This window comes from Pogona vitticeps, chromosome 1 (genome assembly GCF_051106095.1).
Source record: "Pogona vitticeps strain Pit_001003342236 chromosome 1, PviZW2.1, whole genome shotgun sequence".
Lineage (NCBI taxonomy): Eukaryota > Metazoa > Chordata > Lepidosauria > Squamata > Agamidae > Pogona > Pogona vitticeps.
Window position 1 is genome coordinate 289,041,536 of NC_135783.1, and position 19,242 is coordinate 289,060,777.

The 19,242-nt window shown below is 42.8% G+C and overlaps 1 protein-coding gene and 1 long non-coding RNA gene across 5 annotated transcripts in view; one reads left to right on the forward strand and one right to left on the reverse strand.

The window, feature by feature from the left end:
• Nucleotides 1-11,295, reverse strand: part of LOC144585995 (uncharacterized) — a 34,065-nt gene extending 22,770 nt beyond the window's left edge. For both annotated transcript variants that reach the window (XR_013540657.1, XR_013540656.1), the window contains exon 1: nt 10,743-11,295. This is a non-coding gene — a long non-coding RNA (uncharacterized LOC144585995). The remainder of the gene's footprint in view (nt 1-10,742) is intronic.
• Nucleotides 11,296-11,509: 214 nt separating this feature from the next.
• The window catches only part of CD82 (CD82 molecule), an 87,248-nt gene continuing 79,515 nt past the window's right edge, over nt 11,510-19,242 (forward strand). Inside the window, exon 1 of one of the 3 annotated variants that reach the window (XM_072985974.2) lies at nt 11,510-11,729. The gene's annotated coding sequence lies outside the window, so the exon portion shown is untranslated. The other 2 variants (XM_078389456.1, XM_078389452.1) reach the window with 2 other exon arrangements.

A 19,242-nucleotide genomic window follows, 5' to 3' on the forward strand; every position in this document is an offset into this window, starting at 1 on the left:
AAGGAGATAGAACTCCTATAGACTATAGCAACTCCCCCTCCCCGACCCTCAGAGCGACATTGGTGCTGGACTGAGTACCCAGGCAGATACAGCTGGGAGAGGGGGGGCCACCACCCTCCTCTCCCACCCAGGTCTCAGTAATGCATGCCAGGTCAGCACCCTCATCCAGAATTACATCATGGATGAGGGCAGTCTTATTTTGTACTGACCTGGCGTTCATCAACAGCACCGTGTGGCTCGAGGGTTTGCTGATATGGTCACCTGATACCATCTGGTTATGGGTAGGACTAGAAGAGTCCTCTCTTCTCCTACGCTGGCATGTTCTACCCCCACCACCAGCAACCTGCTCTGCATTCTTCTCTACCTCAGTTCTCCATCTGAAATATGGAGATAACACACTGGCAGAGTAATTCAGACATTACTAAGAGAAATGTGACATGATTTTGAGTGGAACAAGGAAGTGTCTCACAAAAGAAGAGCTTTCCACGGCGACCCATGATTGCTATTGTGTTCCTGATAATACGATTTAGTACTGACCAATGCGGAGACGGGCACTGAGGGCACAATTTACTATTATCATCCTGCCATCATGAAATTATGCTACTGACTTCTCTACCTATTTCCTTGGGGGCAGCCACCAATCAACATCAGATTCATTGGGATTTATTTTGAAGTAAACGGTCATTTTTGGCAGCTTAACTGGGACTCCCAACAATCACATTTTATTCAATTATTTTTTAAAGACTTTTATTTTGTTGTTATATTGTTCTTTAAAGCAAGCAAAAGGGGAAAAATTGAATAAAGATTGAAGGGGATTTGAAAAGGGCAGGTTATTGAATGAAAACAAGAGTGACTGCAAGAAACTGTTTTGTTCGATTGCATGAACAAAATTAATAGATTTGTTTTAGGAGATGAAAAATAAATAGCATTTAGTGACAACAAGGACCAAATGAGATGAGCCAATAAATATCACTCCTGGATCTCACAATGTTTCTAATCTTTTCTTTCTTAAAAGCAACAAAAGAAATGTGGCTAATTTGAATGGAGATGCATAGTTAGGAATGTTTATTATTCCTCCCTTCAGGCCATTTCCATGATTAAAGCCATCCTACTGATACTGTCACCAGTTTTTTAAAAAACAGACGGGCATCAACATCACCATTTCCATTTTGTTAGACAGGAGGTATATAGGAGCAGGCTTCACAGTAGGTTCTGCTGTCTACTGATATCAGAGGTTTATTTTTGTTTATGGTCATCAAAGAGCCAAACCTTGTGAGGCACCGTGTCACATTTACCAACAAGAAGGTATTTACTGGCACTAAGGGCAGAAGAAAAAGTTATACTGTACCATAAATATCTGAATGATAGATCTTCATACAGAAAAAAGGAAGAGTTAATTAACACAAATTTCCATGGCAGATGCTTTAAGGCTTTTAAAATGTCCATAGCAAGTGCTGATGCAATAATTTATATACAAACATTGATGGCACCATCAATGTAACGCAAATTGTGTCGTAGAAATCAAATATGAAATATATTTCTAAGACTTGAAAGCTCTTTTAAATAATTTAGCTGTAAGCTCCAGTAAGGAACAAATGCCACAGCTCTCTATGCACCTAGCTATTTTATTGCTGCAATACTAATGTTGAGCATGTATGTTTACAAGCAGAAGGTTTCCACGTCCTGAAGCCTTCCTGTCTGATGCTAGAGACAGAATTACTAGTAATCTCTCAGTGCCTCTGAAATCATCTAAGGGAATTCTCAGAAACAGCAGCTGAGGATGTATTCTCTAGGGCAGTGGTCCCCAACCTTTTTAGCCCTGCGGACCGCATGGGGAAGGTGGGGCACCCTCCTGCACGTGTGCACATGCGCAAAGGAGCACGCTCTCTTGTGGGCATGCCTGCACCTCTGCACATGCGCAAAGAGCAGCACAGAAAAAGCACAAATGGGCTGTGCAGGGGAGAGTGCATGCAGGGATGGGGGGGAGGTCTGTCTCCACGGCATGGTCCGGCTCAGGCCACAGAGTGGCACCAGGCCATGGACTGGGGGTTGGGGATCTCTGCTCTAGGGGTAATATTTCAGATCACAGGTAAAAGTTTACCTAGGCAGCAGGGAATAACCTGTGGTCCTCCAGAGAATGTGTGGTGTGGTGTGTGTGTGTGTGTGTGTGTGTGTGTGTGTGTGTGTGTGTGTAGTCTGACAACATCTGGAGTGCCATACTTTGCACACTCCTGGACTACTCTCCGTTGTTTGGCTTTAATCTATAATGAGCTAGATACAGTTAATAATCAGACTACCTACACCTCTACTATTAGAACACAGAGGAAATGGAATATAAATATTGTAGGCAAAGAGGGAGGAAAGATGGAAAATAAGGATTGCTGTTTGAATTTGGCAAAAACATGAAGCTTGGCTTTGTGTCCTTTCAAACCAACTGGTTTAGCTCAACTGTTCCCCCTCCCCCTTTTTAATGAGAGGATCTGGAGACACATTTTTAGTGTTTCCCTTATAATGTTTAACAAGCATGAGTGTATATCAAAAAGTCATCCTGCCTCTTTTATATTCTTCAAAATGCAGGCAGTGTTTTAATAGGTACAAATATTTTTGGACAAGCCCTCATAACAGGAATCCTAATACCCCCATTTTTAGAAAAAGGAGAATGTTAAGTACACATTCAATTCTCTTCTACTAGACGGGATGTAAAAGCACTTATCTACTGTTGGATTATACCCAGTGTCTGTTTGTATCATATTTTTTCTCCAGAGGAAGACTCATCTAATAAAGTTTATTTGGAAGAAAGTGCTATAGCAGAATTTACTCCTGAGTAACACTAGAGCCTTGTAATAATATTACTGTATACAGTGGTGCCTCACTTAACGATTGCCTCGTTTAGCGATGTATTCACATAACGATGTGTTTTTTTAGAAAATAATATGCACCGTATAACGATGTTTCCTATGGGCGATTTTCGCTCAGCGAAGTTTGGGACCATGCTTTGCATAACAAATGCGATTTTAGGTCCCCTGCTTCACTTAACGATGTTTCTTTTTTCAATTTAAAAAGTGTCTTAGAAGGGTCAAAAACGGTTCTAAATGCTTCGATTCGTTAGCGGACCCCCTAAGTCATGTGCAAACCTGATTCGGCTTTGATCTGACTTTTCGTTAATTTATGGTGAATTTTTTTTTCCGGCCCATAGGAACCAATGGACCTGTCAAAATCTGACAGCTCCATGCTTTCCTATGGGGGAGAAAACAATTCACCATAAATTAACGAAAGTTCAGATCAAAGCCAAATCAGGTTTGCACATGACTTAGGAGGTCCTCTAACGAACCCAACCATTTAGAACAGTTGCTGAGTCTTCGTTAATTTTTTGTGAATTTTTTCTTCCCCCATAGGAAATAATGGAGCTGTCAGATTTTGACAGCTGTCAAAAGTTGGGGGGAAAAATTCACCATAAATTAACGAAAAGTCAGATCAAAGCCAAATTAACTTTTGCATCCGTTTTAGAGGGTGCAGAAGCTAATCCAAGCATTTAAAACCATTTGTCCCTTTTATGACACACTTAATTTTGCAAAAATTGACTTCGCAAAGCCATTGAAATGTATTGAGTCAGCTTCAATACATTCCAATGGAGGAAACATTGTATCGTTTAACGATGTTTCCTATGGGTTTTTTCGCTTAAGGACGGCAATCCGTGCCTATTGGAATGGATTAACCGGTTTCCAATGCATTCCTATGGAAAATGGTGTTTCGCATAACGATGTTTCACATAACGTTTTTTTTGAACCAATTAAAATCGTTATGTGAGGCACCACTGTATACATTTTTACTCACACAAACCCAACTGATTTCAGTGCCATTTACTCTCAGATATGGGCCCCAGGACTTCACTGTAAAATCACTGAGATTCAAAGGGACTTAGGTATCTAGCTGCAGAGCCTGAAGTTGAGAATACAGTACACCTCACATTACAATGTTAATTCATTCCAGCGAAATCGCCGTAGAACGAAAACATCGTGAAGCAATTTTAAAAAGCCCATAGAAACACACTGAAATCCCTATGGGCTGTAAACTCACTGTCCAGTGAAGATCCTCCATAGTGCGGCCGTTTTTGCTGCCCGTGCAGCAAGGAATCCATCCCAGAAAACAGTGGGCGGTCATTTTTTTTTACCGGCGGCCATTTTGAAACCGCCGATCAGCTGTGTGAAAATCTTCATTTTGCGATAATCGGTTAGCGAAACAGGGAACCGATCATCGCAAAGCAAAACAAGCCCATAGGGAACATCGTTTTGCAATCGCAAAAACTTCATCGTGATGCGATTTCGTCGTTTTACGAAGCGATCGTAAAGCGAGGCACCACTGTATTGCTCCCCACTGTGCCTCCTGGGAGACAAGCCAGCCTGTGTAGCCTTTGGCGAGTTGTTTAGTGCCAGAATGCTCCCAGAAGAAGGTAACAGTAAACTACTTCAGAGTATTGTGTACCTAGAAAACCATGGAAAGGGTTGTCAGAAATCATTTACTTCTTAGAACACAGTTCTAGAAGTCCTGCTGCTCAGTGTAATAAATCACACTAGAATAGGCTCACTGAATCAAAAGAACTCATAGAGGACTTGACTTACTAAACCCCCATTGATTCACTGAGCATACTCTAGTGCAATTTACCATGCTAAGCAACAGGATTTTGGCCAGTTATTATTATAATTTTGGCCAGTTATTATTATTTACTTTGACACAGTCACGTTTACAGCTGATGTGTGAGCTGAGTGATAAGGTAGGAGAGACAAATTAACCACTTTAGAAAAGACATAAAATGTAATAATACAATACATTTAACAGGACAAGAGAAGTTAAATTACTAGCATTTCATTCTTGCAATAAGCACACAATTATTGTAATTATTATTTAATAGGTACTACAGCCAACATAACAGTCTGCAATTGCCAGAAACATTCATATGCAGGTTTTCATCCTAAACCAACTCATAAATACTGAAGCCAGTGAATGCTGTGATTCAGACTTACATATTCCTGGCCAAGTTTCCATGAATCCAAGAAATGTACTTTGCACATCTAGTTCTAGAGTTGAAAGAGAGTACAGACAAATCACGTTCTCCAGAGAAAACTAGCATTCTCCCATGGACACTGCGAAAGTAATTCTTTCAGAATAAGAAGTTTGTACACTGCAGCATTAGGCCACAAAATCAACATATCAAGCTGTGTACACATGCTTCAGGAGCAATCAATTAAAACCTGCATGTCTGTACATAGGTCTTCTGTCAGAATAAGGGTGTATTGTAAGCGATCCTTGCCATGTATGTCCAAATATCTATTTATAATTTAATGAGTGTAAAACATTCATATCACTTCTTTTCTCCGAATAGCTCAGGCTGGTTAACAACAAAAATAAAACGCTATACAGTATTAACAATTTATAACATCACTTATAATTTCATAGTATTTGCACAATTACACTTACAGACTCACTCTGATACAGCAGCAATAAATAACAAATCAGTAGCAGTAAAATTATATAAAATTCAGAAGCAATTATTAATAGGCACATCAATCTATTGTGGTACAAACTTACTAAAGTCTGTTGTTTCATTTAGCATAAGCATTTATGGATTCTACTATATTATTATTATTATTATTATTTATTTATGATTTATTTAATTTATATCCCGCCTATCTGGACTATAAGTCCACTCTAGGCGGCTTCCAGCATATAATAAGAATAAAATACAATTAAAAAACATGTGCATAAACATAAATAATAATTACAATCACAGCAGATAAAAAGGAATATAAGGAAAATTAGAAAAGGGATCAGGAATTGATTGGAGGGAAGGCCTGGATGTATAACCATGTTTTTAATTGAGTTTTAAAAACACCCAGCGTAGGGGCCGCGTGAATCTCTGGAGGAAGGTTGTTCCAGAGGCGAGGAGCCACTGCCAAGAAGGCCCGGTTTCGTGTCTTCTCCTTCCGGGCCCCTCTCTCCGTCAGGCTCCTCAGCCTCACCTCCAGACTCGCGCGGGTGATCCGGGTAGACCTAGGTGGGAGCAGGCGTTCCGCCAGGTATCGAGGTCCTAAACCATTTAGGGGCTTATAAGTAAGCATTAGAACTTTGAAGTCGATGCGGAAATGGATGTATGGTAATACATCAGATGTATTAGCTGAAGGTGGGCTATAGTTCCACGAAATCTGATGTGGAACAACTCTTGCTGGGATGGCATAAGACTCATCCAAACACTTTCCATGAAAAGAAAGATTTTGCCAACATTTTATATCATTTATACCATTAAAGCAGAAACAGGATGAATATATTTCTGAAAGGAATTGCGAAGCCTGGGTGCAGCCACTGAAAAGGCCCTCTCTTGGTCCTAGCTAAACTCTGGTGCCGGCCCTGTTATTTGCAGAATGAGGTAGTTAAAAAGCAAAAAATCACAACTGTTTCATGTCCTGCATGGAAGTAGAGATAAGAGAGACACTAAAGTTATATAACTGGCTTGGGGAACGTGTTGAGGCAGAGTGAGATGGCTGCTTCAGGTAGCAAATAAGAATTGTGGTACTGGAGAAGAGGGCTCCATGAGCCAAGCAGTCTAGCCTGGACTCCTTAAGCTTGCTGGGCACCTTCAGGTGCAACAAAGGGCATTATCCCATCACCCATGATGATGTAAATTGAAACACCAGTTATGTCAGCTTTTATGCATAGAACGGGAGGAAAAGAGCTATCTTGTACAAGAGCCCAGCCAACAAAATGTTTACCACAATACGCAAATATACTTATGGCTGACTTAGAACAACACTTTCTTAACCACTGCACCCAAAAACCGCTCCTCTGTTTGGGGTATACTGATGGCATCTTTCTAATCATCCACAGAAAGGAATTCCTAGAAAAAATTCCACAAAGGTTTCAAAAACTTTCACCTGAACATCAGCTTCACCTCAGAACAATCTGCATAACAGGTCCATTTTCTAGACACGATTGTAAAACTACAACATGGACATCATGCTGTACTGAGAACCCACCAATCCATATACCTACTTGCACGCTTCCATCTTCCATCTTGAATACATAACAACTTCCATTGTTTTACAAGCCCTCAGATACAATTGCTTCTGCTCAGATCCACAAGATAGAGACTCCAAACTCAAGGATTTACAAAATGCATTCCTCAAACTACAATACCTATCCATTATGATTAAGAAACAAATTAATAAAGCAAGACAGAAGCAACCTACTACAGGATAGACCCGGAAGGGAAAATAATTGAACACCAGCAGTTATCACTTTCAGTCCACAACTGAGACCACTCTCACACATCACAAGTGATCTCCAACCCTTCCTCAGCAAGAACACTTCACTCTCCCAAGCCCTTGGTGGTAGACCTATACTGGCTTATAGACAACTCTCCAACCTCAAAAAACTACTGACACACAATGGACTACTCAACAATGATACAGAGATGGGAAAGAAAACCTGCTACAAACCCAGATACCAGCTCTCTCCCCCCTCCCATTTATTGAGGCAACACCATTACTGGACATAACAATGCCAGTATCAAAGGCACTTTTATCTGTTCCTCTACCAATGTTATTCATACCATTTTTTTGACAACAGTGCACGTCTACATGCTACATAGGACAAATAGGAACGAATCAATAAATCAGACATCAGGAATGGCAACACAGAGAAACTCATTTCACATCATTTTTATTTACCAGGACATTTCACAGATGATTTGAAAGTGCCCATCCTAGAAAAAAGAAACTACAGGTCAAGAATCCAAAGAGAAATAGTGGAGACAATATATACAGTGGTGCCCAACAAGACGATGTTAATCCATTACATTGAAATTGGTGTCTTGTGAAAACATCGTCTTGCGAAAAGTGTTTTCCCATTGGAATGCATTGAAATCCGTTTAATGCGTTCCAATGGGAAAATAGCTGTCGTTTTGAAAAAATCGTCCATAGGGAAGCCATTTTGTGAAGCGCCAATCAGCTGTTATAATCGCTGTCTTGCGAAGCATCGGTCCTGAAAACACCCGTTTTGTGAGTCGCGGACCTATCTGTGAAAATCATCGTCTTGCGAAGCATCGGTCCCTGGGGGAAAAAAACGTCTTATTTATTTATTATTTATTTATTTATTGGACTTATATACCGCCCCATAGCGCTACAAGCACTCTCCGGGCGGTTTACAATTTTTAAATTATACAGGCTACACATTGCCCCCCCCCAGCAAGATGGGTACTCATTTTACCGACCTCGGAAGGATGGAAGGCTGAGTCAACCTTGAGCCGGCTACCTGGGATTTGAACCCCAGGTTGTGAGCACAGTTTTAGGTGCAGTACAGCGTTTTAACCACTGCGCCACGAGGCTCCTCTTGCAAAGCACAGACCGAAACATCGTCCAGCGGAAATCGCCCATAGGAAAGACTGTTTTGGGAGATCATTGTCTAGCGGGGCACCACTGTATATGAATGCTAGACACATATCAATTGAATTAACATAAGCCAAGGCTTTTGGGGCACACTACCAGATATAACACTACAAATATTGCACTATACTGCATCTCCCAGATATTTTCTGCCCTTAGCAGATCCATCCTAGAAATATCTAAGGTAATACAGATTCTTTGCCATTGTCTGGGGTGATTTATACAGTATTGCAATTGATTACAAAGAAAAACTTGCATGGAGAAGTTCATCAACCATTGTAAACAGCCCATATAATCAAGGTTCATGTTGCTCTACCATAGTTATTTTGGCATTGTTAATTTACATTCTTTACAGCACAAGCTTCTATGAATGACCTGCATATCAAAAACATTATCATCGCAATGTTTAAGACACACTGATTTTTTTAGCAGCCAACCAACCACAAGCTCTAACTTTTAATCCTTATATTATGATGCCATGTACAAATCTGCCATGTTAAATCTCTTTCTCTTATGTCTGATTAAGTGGACTTGTCCAAGAAAACTCACCTTAAAAAAAGAAAACTTAGTCCTTACGAGAACACCACATTTTTGGTGCTTTTTAAAACTTTTTTTTTTTTGGTCTTGGCTTCACCTAAAATATAGCAATTAGTCTTTAAAGTCCCACATCTTTTTTTTTGTTTTTGTTTTGTTTTTGCATTTCTTGTTGAAATAACAAAAGCAGATAGTTAACTAGCAGAAACTCACTTTGTGCCAGGGTGGAGCTTTTTCCTCCAATACTTGTACTGTACCGAATTCTGAAATTTATATTAACAAGGAAGAATAACCTCCCTGTATGTGCACTGCCTCTCTTTCTTAACTCTGAATAACTATTTCTGCTTGTCCTCACAAGCTTATACTTAGCAATAAACAGGCCCAGCTTCCACACCTGGGATCCTTTGGCAGCTGTTGCCGTATTAGCAAGCTGGCATAGCTTGCTGCTAACATCTGTCCTAACCATCCCTTAGAGTCTGTGTGACTGCTTGGAAGGCCTGGTATTGCAAACCCTGGCAGAGACAGTTTAATTTCAATTTTACTAATCCTATAATCATTTTTAATTTCAGTGGCCTGAATTCATTCTGAGTGCTATCAAAAATAGATCTATTGAATCAACTGGATTTGCATAAACGTTGACGTACTACTCAGCAGTTGATTCAGTGGGTCTGCTCAATTTGGAACCAGCTATTAGACTTACTGGGAAAGTGTGACGGCAAGAGGAGAAGGCTTAATGCCGTCATCGAAGCAACCAAGATGAATTTGACACAATTAAGGGAGGCAGTGGAAGATAGGAGGGCCTGGCGTGCTCTGGTCCATGGGGTCACGAAGAGTTGGACACGACTAAACGACTAGACGACGATTAGATTTGCGATTTTAAAATTTTTTAGTTTTAACAGTCCCTGCTCCTTTTTGTAAACAATTGAAGGAATTCTGAAGAAAGCATTTTAATCATTTATGCCATTGTTTCAGCCATCTTGAATCTTTATTAAGAAAAAACAGTGAAGAAGTTGGATACCTGCAGTGCCAAAGGTTCCCCCATGCTTGCTGGAAAAAGAGATCATCTATGTGCCCTTGGGCAAGATGCACAGTCCCAGAGCATCCCTAGAAGAAGGAAATGGTATTCCACTTCTAAGAACACCTAGAGAACCCTGGATAGGATTGCCACAAGTTGGAGAAGACTTGATGGCACACACTTATTATTTAAGTCATTGCCTAAACTAAGGCTTTTGCACTTTGGGCATATAAAGACACGAATAACTGGAAAAGACAATAATGTAGGGAACAGTGGAAGATAGTAAGAAAAGAAGGCCTAACATGAGATGGATTGATTCAATAAAGGAAGCCATATCCTTTACTTTGCAAGGTCATGGTGACGCAGGGGGGCCACACTTCACCCCTATTCATAGTAAAAAAATGGCCTGGGCGGACTTTGGGGGAGTGAACCATATAGATATGTGCTCCAAGGGGGATTTGGTCTCTATGATTTTTTTTAGAATGTGTATCTTGGAGTATTCTAAAATCTATTTTTGAATGGTTTTTGTTGTAAATATCCATGGGAGTCCCGGTGGGCAGAAAGGCAGGAGCGACTCAATGTTTTAAAATACATGTATACAGACAGTGGCACAGGTTGGGGGAATCTGCTGCTGCCAAAAAGACTTTGTTCATAGGAAAACAATGTCCCAAACTCCAGAACCTACAGGCTGTACGAGACAGGTGCCTTCCGTATCCTGCAACGTGGGGTGGATCCCACCTGGTGGTCCCGCTCCCTACCTTCACCTCCCTGGCACAAGGTGTGAAAGGGGCCCCAAGACCTTCTGCCATAAGCCCCTCCATGATCTCCTCCTCCCTTTCTGTACTCTTCAACGGGCTGGTCAGAGGGGTCCGCCGGCTCTCGTCGATCGTCGCCCCTCCTCGAAGACCAAAAAGGGCACCAGGGCGGATCCACGCGCGCCCCGCCGACCGCAGCGCGGCCACCCCTCCTGCGCGCCCGAGGGACTTTCCACCCAGGTCGGCGGAAGGCGAAGAGCCAACCCCCCCCGCGCGCGCGCATAACTTGCAGACCCAGCCAATGCGACGGCGACACAAGATCGTCCGCGTAATTAAAAGAGCAAATAAGTTTAGGATGCCGGGATCAGGCTTCCTCACATCCCCCCCCAGCCCCAGCGGGACTCGCGTCCCCTCCCACTTTGAACACTGGCTTGCTTCCTAGGAAACGCACCCTGGAGTTCACGTGTGCACCCAAAACATAACGCGTAACTAACGCGGCTCCTCACAAAATACCGGCGCAGTCTGGTGTTTTTTTTTTTAAGAGGAAGCGTGTGTGTGTGTGTGTGTGTGTGTGTGTGTGTGTGTGTGTGTGTGTGTGTGTGTGAAGGTTCTGGTTTGCGGGGGGGGGTGTCTTACGATGGGCACTATTTAAAACCCACGAGGAAGCAGAAGTCCGTCCAGGCTTTGCCAGCCTCAGGGGCATGTCTCTGCGCGCTGGCGCAGGTCACGCCGCCGTCCCCGCCCCCGTTTCCTCCGGGCAAGCAAGGGTTACGCGTGCGAGGCGTCTCTGGGCTGCCCCAAGGGGTTGGCCGCGGTTGCTGCCGCCGCCGCCGCTGCCGCCTCCTCCTCCTCCTCCTCCTCCAGCTCCTGATCGCGACTGAAAGCAGCCGGAGCGGAGAAGCGCCGCCGAAGCCACCTCGGGCTTGTCTTCTGTTCCGCGGCACACGAGGCGAGCCAGGCGCTGCGGAGGGCGAAGGTGTCGCGTTGCAGGTAACCTAGCATCCGCCGACGGCCACCGCCCCCCCCTTCCAGCCCCGCGACTGAAGGAGGAGCCCGTGGAGTGGGCGAGAGGAGGCGGGAGGGGGGGTTGGAGCTCTTGGGGGGGTCGGAGAGCGAATGTCAGGGGCCGGGTGGCGGCGGGAGAAGAAGTGGTGGCTCGCCTTCTTGAGGGGGTTGGTGTCTGGTCGACGGCACTCTGCTTTGCCTCGAAGGGGCTCTGGCGGAACTTGGGGAGGGGAGGGCAGGGGAGGGCCAGGAGACCTCCGTGGTCGGCCCTGTAAAGTTCACACGTGACGGCGCCCCCCGCGAGCCGAGGCTCTGCTGCTTGAACGTTTGCCCGCGTTCGGGGAGGCTGACGTTGCTCTAGACGGCCGAGGCGGCGGGGCCACGTCTGCACTCGTGGAGTGCGAGGAAGGGCTCCGCGGCCTCGTCCCTCAGCCCCGTCCGATTTTCTCCCCCCCCCCGGCCTCCCTGCGACTCGACGTGGGGACTTATCTCCGGTTTTTAGGCGCTCTGGTTGGCGGTGGGGAAGCGGGCCGTGGTCGGCTTCCGCGGGGAAGACCGGAGAAAGCTTTGCGAACAGGTTTACAGCTATTTCTGGCGCAGTTCCTTTTTTTTTTAAATGAGGGGCATGTCAGGCGAAAGACCTTTAGGTGAAGAAGATGTTTCCGGCATAAGAGACCGATGCTGGGAAATGCTTGCTTTTCTCTCTCGGAGGGACTTTCCGCCTAAAGACTTTTCGGGGCGTTGTTAAGAGGTTTCTGTGCCCATCCTTCACTAGAAGCAGAAGTTCCAAGACCTCCCTCCCACCTGGAGGAAGGTGAATTTCCTGCCTTTTTCTTTTCTTTTCACCCTGAATCTTCTTTGTGACTTGGAATAGCATTCTGAAGCGGTGTACAGTACCTGTTGATGGCATTTGAGAGAAGGCAAGCAAGCTGTTGTAAAGTGCCTGCCTGCGCACACTCTGTGTCTACCTCTGTGTCTGGGGTTTTAGCCAGAAGGCGAAAGTCCATGGTAGGGCCAGACTACTATGTTCTGAAGCCAAAGGGCCATTGCAGTTTCCCAAGGAGGAATGAGAAGGCATAAAGGTGGATTTCTAAGTCTCTCTCTCTCTCTCTCTCTCTCTCTCTCTCTCTCTCTCTCTCTGTGTCTCTGTGTGTGTGTTTCAGGTCTTAACTGCACATGACAATCACATGTATATTTGAAGAAATGTTGCTTAATGCTGTTACTTTAGGAAAAAACAACTCCTTGGAGAAGAAAGAATGGGAAGTGAATAGCAATCTCTCTGCTTTCCACAATCCCTTACTAAGGGAAGAGACTTCTACCCCACCCCACCCCACCCCTTGTGGCTGCTTCTCCTCTGAGCTTGCCACTTCTGCAGCTGTGCAAGGAAATGTATGAGCAACAGATGGCAGTGGCTGGTCCTGCTCTCTTGGCTCAGTCTCTTTGGATGCCATGGCAGAGAGGATCAGGCACACAGTGCTGCTGAAGGTTATTTGAGCAGCTACCTCTGCATGCTTGCTCAGCCCTACTGCTCTTTGGGCAAAGCTTCAGAGCCGGTTGGGGCACTGAGACAGCCGTGACCTCAGCTCTCTTGCCCGTTGCCCTCTCTAGGTGGCATGGTGCTGGGGATTAGACTAAGTAGCCCAGTTCTCCACATGAACAGCCTTCAGCCTTTGGTTTTCCAGACATCTGAGACTCCATCTCCCAGAATTGCTGACCTTTGGTCATGTGGAGCGTGAGAACCCACCAGCCATTGAGAGAAACAAAACACTGTAGCTGATTAAGATACTTCCTTGTGTTGACTGGATCACAACAGCTTCAATGTGCTGCCAGGTCTCTAACACAGAGCCGTTATAGGCAGGCAAACTCTGAATAAACTAAGCACTCCTTTCAAAATACAACATGCATCTGAAACTTACCTGTTTTCCTCACGAGTTAGCGAGTAGGGCTCAGTCTTAGCCAAACCTGCAATGTATCAGTAGGGAAGATTTAAATGTCCTCCTGACCTGAATTTTTCTAGGTTTACCTCCGGAAATTGTGGCATTAGATAATCTCCACTGTCACCAATGGATTTGATTCCCATTCTCTGGAAGAAACTGGCCACAGTGACTGCTGAGTCCACCTTCTGCTCATAGGCAGATTTCTTACTTTGTGCTCTAACTGCCTTTGTCTTTTGTAGTAAATGTTGCCAAGTGATAGTGCCTTGGCTTGATCTGATGGAAGAACCCTGCACTCTGATATGTTGGGTGGCCAAAATGCATGTTTAATGTGATCAGGGTACTTTAGCGTGTAGGTATGTGGTCTGAATATGAGGAATCATCGCTGGTTTCTCAGTTCCTTCAAGCCTAGAATCAAAACATTTTGATATGATAATGCACTCCCATTATCCTTACACAGTATTTATGCTACTTGTACCCAATGCATGTTTCTTTTCTTCAGATATCTGACCCTTGTACATACTAGGCAATTGTTTGTCACTTCCTGTTAATCTTAAATTATCACGCTTCTAGGTCTATTTACATCTCCTTTTCATGTCCCTTTGTTTTGACATTTTGTACTTTGTGCTTAGGACCCAAATGTTTCTCAACACAATTCACTGTTGACTGCTGTACTCTTGTTTCATGCTTCTCATTCCTTGACTACCGTAGTCTCAGATTTTTATTTTTATTTTTGCAGAGAACTCCAGTGTGTCACATGTAGAGCAGAGCTGAAGTAGAAACTTCAGTGACTAGTGGCTGGTTGTCCTGTTTTATAGCCAACTTTGGTGCGATCCAATGCTGGATGCTTCAGAGGAAAGCAACTGACCATTAGGCCTCTAAAAGTCACGCCATGCAGGGCTTTCAACCAGAGGCAAACATTGGTGACTAAATACAGGTACTTCATGGCTGAACTTCTGTTCCTGGTAGCATCTTGGTTTTTGACAGTGTTGAGGATTCCATCATGAAACGGAAGGTTTCTTGACCAGCTGCTCTTGCTTGAGCATTTCCAAGACTTTAATGGGATGCCTGGGCTCTGTCTAAGCAATAGTGTGCTCCCTGTAGTAGTGTAGGCATTTGTACTTTCCAATGAAATAGATGGAAATTTGTATTCTGTTAAAATAAAATGTATAGTATCCACTTTAATCTTATTAAGTGACTCTAGACATCTGCATTATATACAGCAGGGCTGTGAAATGTGTGACTCTCATGAATTTGGACTGCAGCTACTGTGAGCCCTCATTGGCATAATTAAAGGTGAGTAATGAGGGTCACATATTCCACAGTCTTGATAAATACTAACTTAATCAATATGATGATTAAAACCCCTTTTCTCTCCTCCCCTTAAAAGGGGTAAGTTGAGCTAAATGCATATGAGACACATTCTCTAACTTGACTCACTCGTTTTTAGAAGAATATACGTATGAATTCCAGTGAAGAGGTTGGACTCAGTGCTGCAGCATTCTGAAAACTTGAGAATGAAGAATACCACTGCAGTGCTTGTGTTTAATATTAAATGCAGACTCAAGATGATCTAATATCCAAAAGCTAGAAATCTCAAGAGGGACTTGATTTGCAGTTTGTTCAAGCCACTATCTGTGTCTAAGTAATGAGATTGCTGCTGTTTCTGCAGTGCTGTGTGGCACTGAATGGAACATGAGTTACTCTTGCCAGTGTTCTTCCTGCACTAGATGAAGGATAAGGCATAGATGAATTCGTCTGTGGGGTACATTTTGCCAGGGAAGGAAAATGCCTGCCCCTAATGAGATCACCCAAGTGTGGCTGTATCTTAGCCATTCTGGAAACTTTCTATCTGGATACATCTAGTGCTTTGGTTTACTTCATTATTTTTTTAAAATGCTAGGGGCAACAAAACCTCTTGGTTGGGTTTATGTATCCCACAGTATGAACACTGGTATGTTAAAAGAAAATAAATTGTGTGAAAAGGTGAGCAAGTCCTGACTGAACTTGGCACCAGTCTTAATCACAAAATACTGTATATTTGATACTTGCATGGCTTGTCAGTCCCATTAAGCACCTGGTCTCCTGCTTTAGAACAACTGGCTTGGCCCTGGTATAAGAGGTTCTCTGCCTCTCTTTGAATGCTGAGCACAAGAGTGGGCATTCCAGTTCAAGTGTGCAAAGTGATGCTGTCTGGGGCCTTATAGTTGAGTCCTCTTGTGGTTTGCTTTGTCTTCTTTACAGCTGTCCTTAGTTTTGCTTTTCCCTTCTACTGCTGCTCTAATCTCTGTGCTAAATCCAATTCTAATCCAGATTAGAGTTGGCCCATTGAAATGACTGGGACTAATGGATCACATTTAATGTAAATTCCATTGACTTCAGCACTCTACTAAACCTCTAACATTGGAATTACTGTAGTACCTTTTGTTCCAAGTTTCTATTGTTGTTTGTCTTGCCCTGGAAAGTGTTACACAAAGTGATTCAGCACCTCTGCCCCTTTAAAAATAGCATTATTACTAATGATGATGATAAATGGCCATCCTGAATTGGAACCATTAAGTCAGGAGTACTAAAGGCAGAATACACAAAACTGAACTAGATGGGCATCTGAGTATATTAAAAGGTTGCCTTATACAAAATGAGGGGGATTTGAGATGTGTGTTGTAATCCTGCTGTCTCAGTCTAAAAGACTGGATGAACAAGGACATAAACAGTGATATGTTTGCATAAGAAACTGAAGTCGGATTCATTTGTTGGCCTTAATTTATCTGAGACATTAATGTTGGCACAGTTGTCATAGCCATTTTAAGGCAAAATGAAGGACAAAGGTTAATTTTGCTTGATTTCTTTTAATTTGTGGGTAAAGCGTGTCACAGCAATGTGAAAAAAGAGATGGGGAGATAAATAATTATTCAACCATGATCTCTCTTATTCCACGCTACTTGCTGTCGCATTCTCTTTTCTTCACCTGGCTACAGTCACACACTAGGATCTTTTCCATATAAAAACATAGACTTAAAAGGATTTGATAACCTCATAATGTCATAGAATGTGGGATACCAATAGGGGGTCAAAGAATTTATCCACGATTTAATTTTACTCTGTGATGTCAAACTGATTTTTGTTCTTGTTTCATCCATATAAAGAATATTGGGATGCATTGTAACTGAGATTTTAGGAAGGAATGAAAGGATGATGATAGAAAGGCTGGCCTAATGTTCATTTACAAGTAGTATTAGCTTCATGGGGGAATAGGCATTCTTGCTCCATTCTGCCTAGAACAGTATGGGCAATCTTGGTAATCATGGATAAATTCTTAACCTGCCTGAGACCCACCATACCATACCATTTACCGCCATAGGCAGCAGATTTGCAGCAAATGTGAACAAATGATTAGAACAGGTAAGAAATGCTTATTTTTATGGAATTTGCCTGTTTTGCTGGCAGATTTCAGTGCCAGACCACAGGAAAAAAAAAACCCTCCGAAGCAGGCATTTTATGTGTCCTTTAATGACTTTTAGCAGTTTGCCACTGAAATTCAGCGGGTTGGCTATGATCTGGAATTCCACCAGCAGAGTTTTGTGGGGGAGGAGGGAGCCTTCCGCACATGAAGAATCTTGCAGCAGTCCCATGTGGGCCACAGATGTTGTCTACCCTTGTGCTAGGAGATAGAGAGAAATGGTTTCTATTTTAGGTACACCATAGTGTTATGAGGACCTTAACCTATGAAAAGAATTGTCTACACTATCAGCAGTGTTCTGTAGAAGCCTAGTTGCAGGTTGTTGCAGGTTTCCTCAAACTGTGTCTTCCTCGCCTCTTAAATTCCTGTGTTTTGAAGGATGCCCTATCTAACTTCCTGCGCAAAGAAAAATCATTCCGAGAATGAAAAGGTGATCATCTCAGCCTTACTAAGGTCAGATCTCAAGCTGATTTTGGCTGCTCCCCTGACTATTGTGTGCTGCGCCCTCTGAAGACCAGCCAAGGCCCTACCTAATATAATGTATAAACATTTCCTGTGCATGCAGTGCTCTTACTTAAATCAGCAATTCTGTCATATTGACTTAAAGGGGGTTTCCTCCATTTTCAGCAGCAGAGCTGAGATTGTATAAAATCTGGAGGAGTTCAGCTTAATCCTTTGGTAAAATATCAGACATTCAGGGCTGAGCCTGGCTGGTACATGGGGTAAGAGATGATCAGGGAATACTGAGGATTTCTGTATTCTAAGAATTGAAAATAATTGTTCCTCATACTCTGGATAGCTACTGCTACTTAGAATTGTTATTGTTGTCCTAAATGGTCTGACTAAAGATAAGGCACCATCCTGAGTTCCTGGGTGCATGTATATGGTATTTCTCCTTGCCTCTTCCTTCCTTCCAACCCCTTCTGCCCTAATAAAATATCAATTGTGAATTCTGAGGTAGGAATTTGCCAACTTGCTTGCATTCAACTGTAAAACACTGTGTATTTATGGTGTTATCCAAATATCAAGACTCGTGACCTAAAGGAAATAAAATGTGGCAGGATTTTCTGGTACAGAAGGATACACTTCTACGTCTTCATCTTAATTTTCTTCACAAGTTGGAGCTGGCTAAGTCTTAGGGGGCTTCTCATGGTTTCCCTTCTGCTCTCATCTATCCAGTTGTCTAGGAGAGACAGCTGCCTCCGCAGAACACACAATAATAAAAGCATTGTTGAATTCTTAGCAGAGTGTATGTGCTGCATTGTTGTTTCTGGGTGTTGCATCTACGTTGTGCTACAGTGGCATGATTTTGAACTGTTGGGAATCCAGGGTCTTAAACTCCCCAAAGACTGTTCTGTGGAGTGGAAGACCATGCTTCCTCAGCAGAACTTCCCTCTTTTCTTCACCAGAGCTTCTTGCACCAAAGTCCTCCCTAGTTTTTTTTTTTTTTTCATGTTGTGGCTATGTTTTAAAATAGAGACACTTTATCAGTGTTAGTGATGTTTTCTTTCCCTCTCAAACAGCACAGTCTGGAAAAGGAGGGATGAAAATAATATTCCCACTTTCTAAAGTTGATTAGGGTCTACCTTCTGTGTAGTTCCTTATTGTTGTATCAGTGGATTGTCATGACCCATTTCAAACGTCATAATTTTTTAAAGGAGGAGGCGTTCGTCTGCCCAAGTATGAGGTACATGAATGCCCTTGCCTGCTGACATGGCCAAATGGAAAAGATTGGAAACATCTGTTTTCTGGTTTCACTCAATATTTATGTGTCTGAAATGGGTCAAATTGGGGTTATTTTAACTGTGGCTTCTTGAAATGAACCAAGAGACAAAACCATGGAAGTTCAGATGCAGAAAGTGAATACTGTAGTTTAAATGTGATTGATTTCCATTGCAGAGGAGTGAAGGGAGGTCTTCAAAGAAGCTCGTTTCTATGATGCTGTGCTTCATTCACCACTGCAACTGAATAATGCTAATAAAAATCAAATTGATTTAAATCACAATTTAAATCACAGTATACAATTTTTAAATTGATTTTTAAAATTTGATTTGTCATAATTGATTTTTTAAAAATCATGATTTTAATATATATATTTTAAATC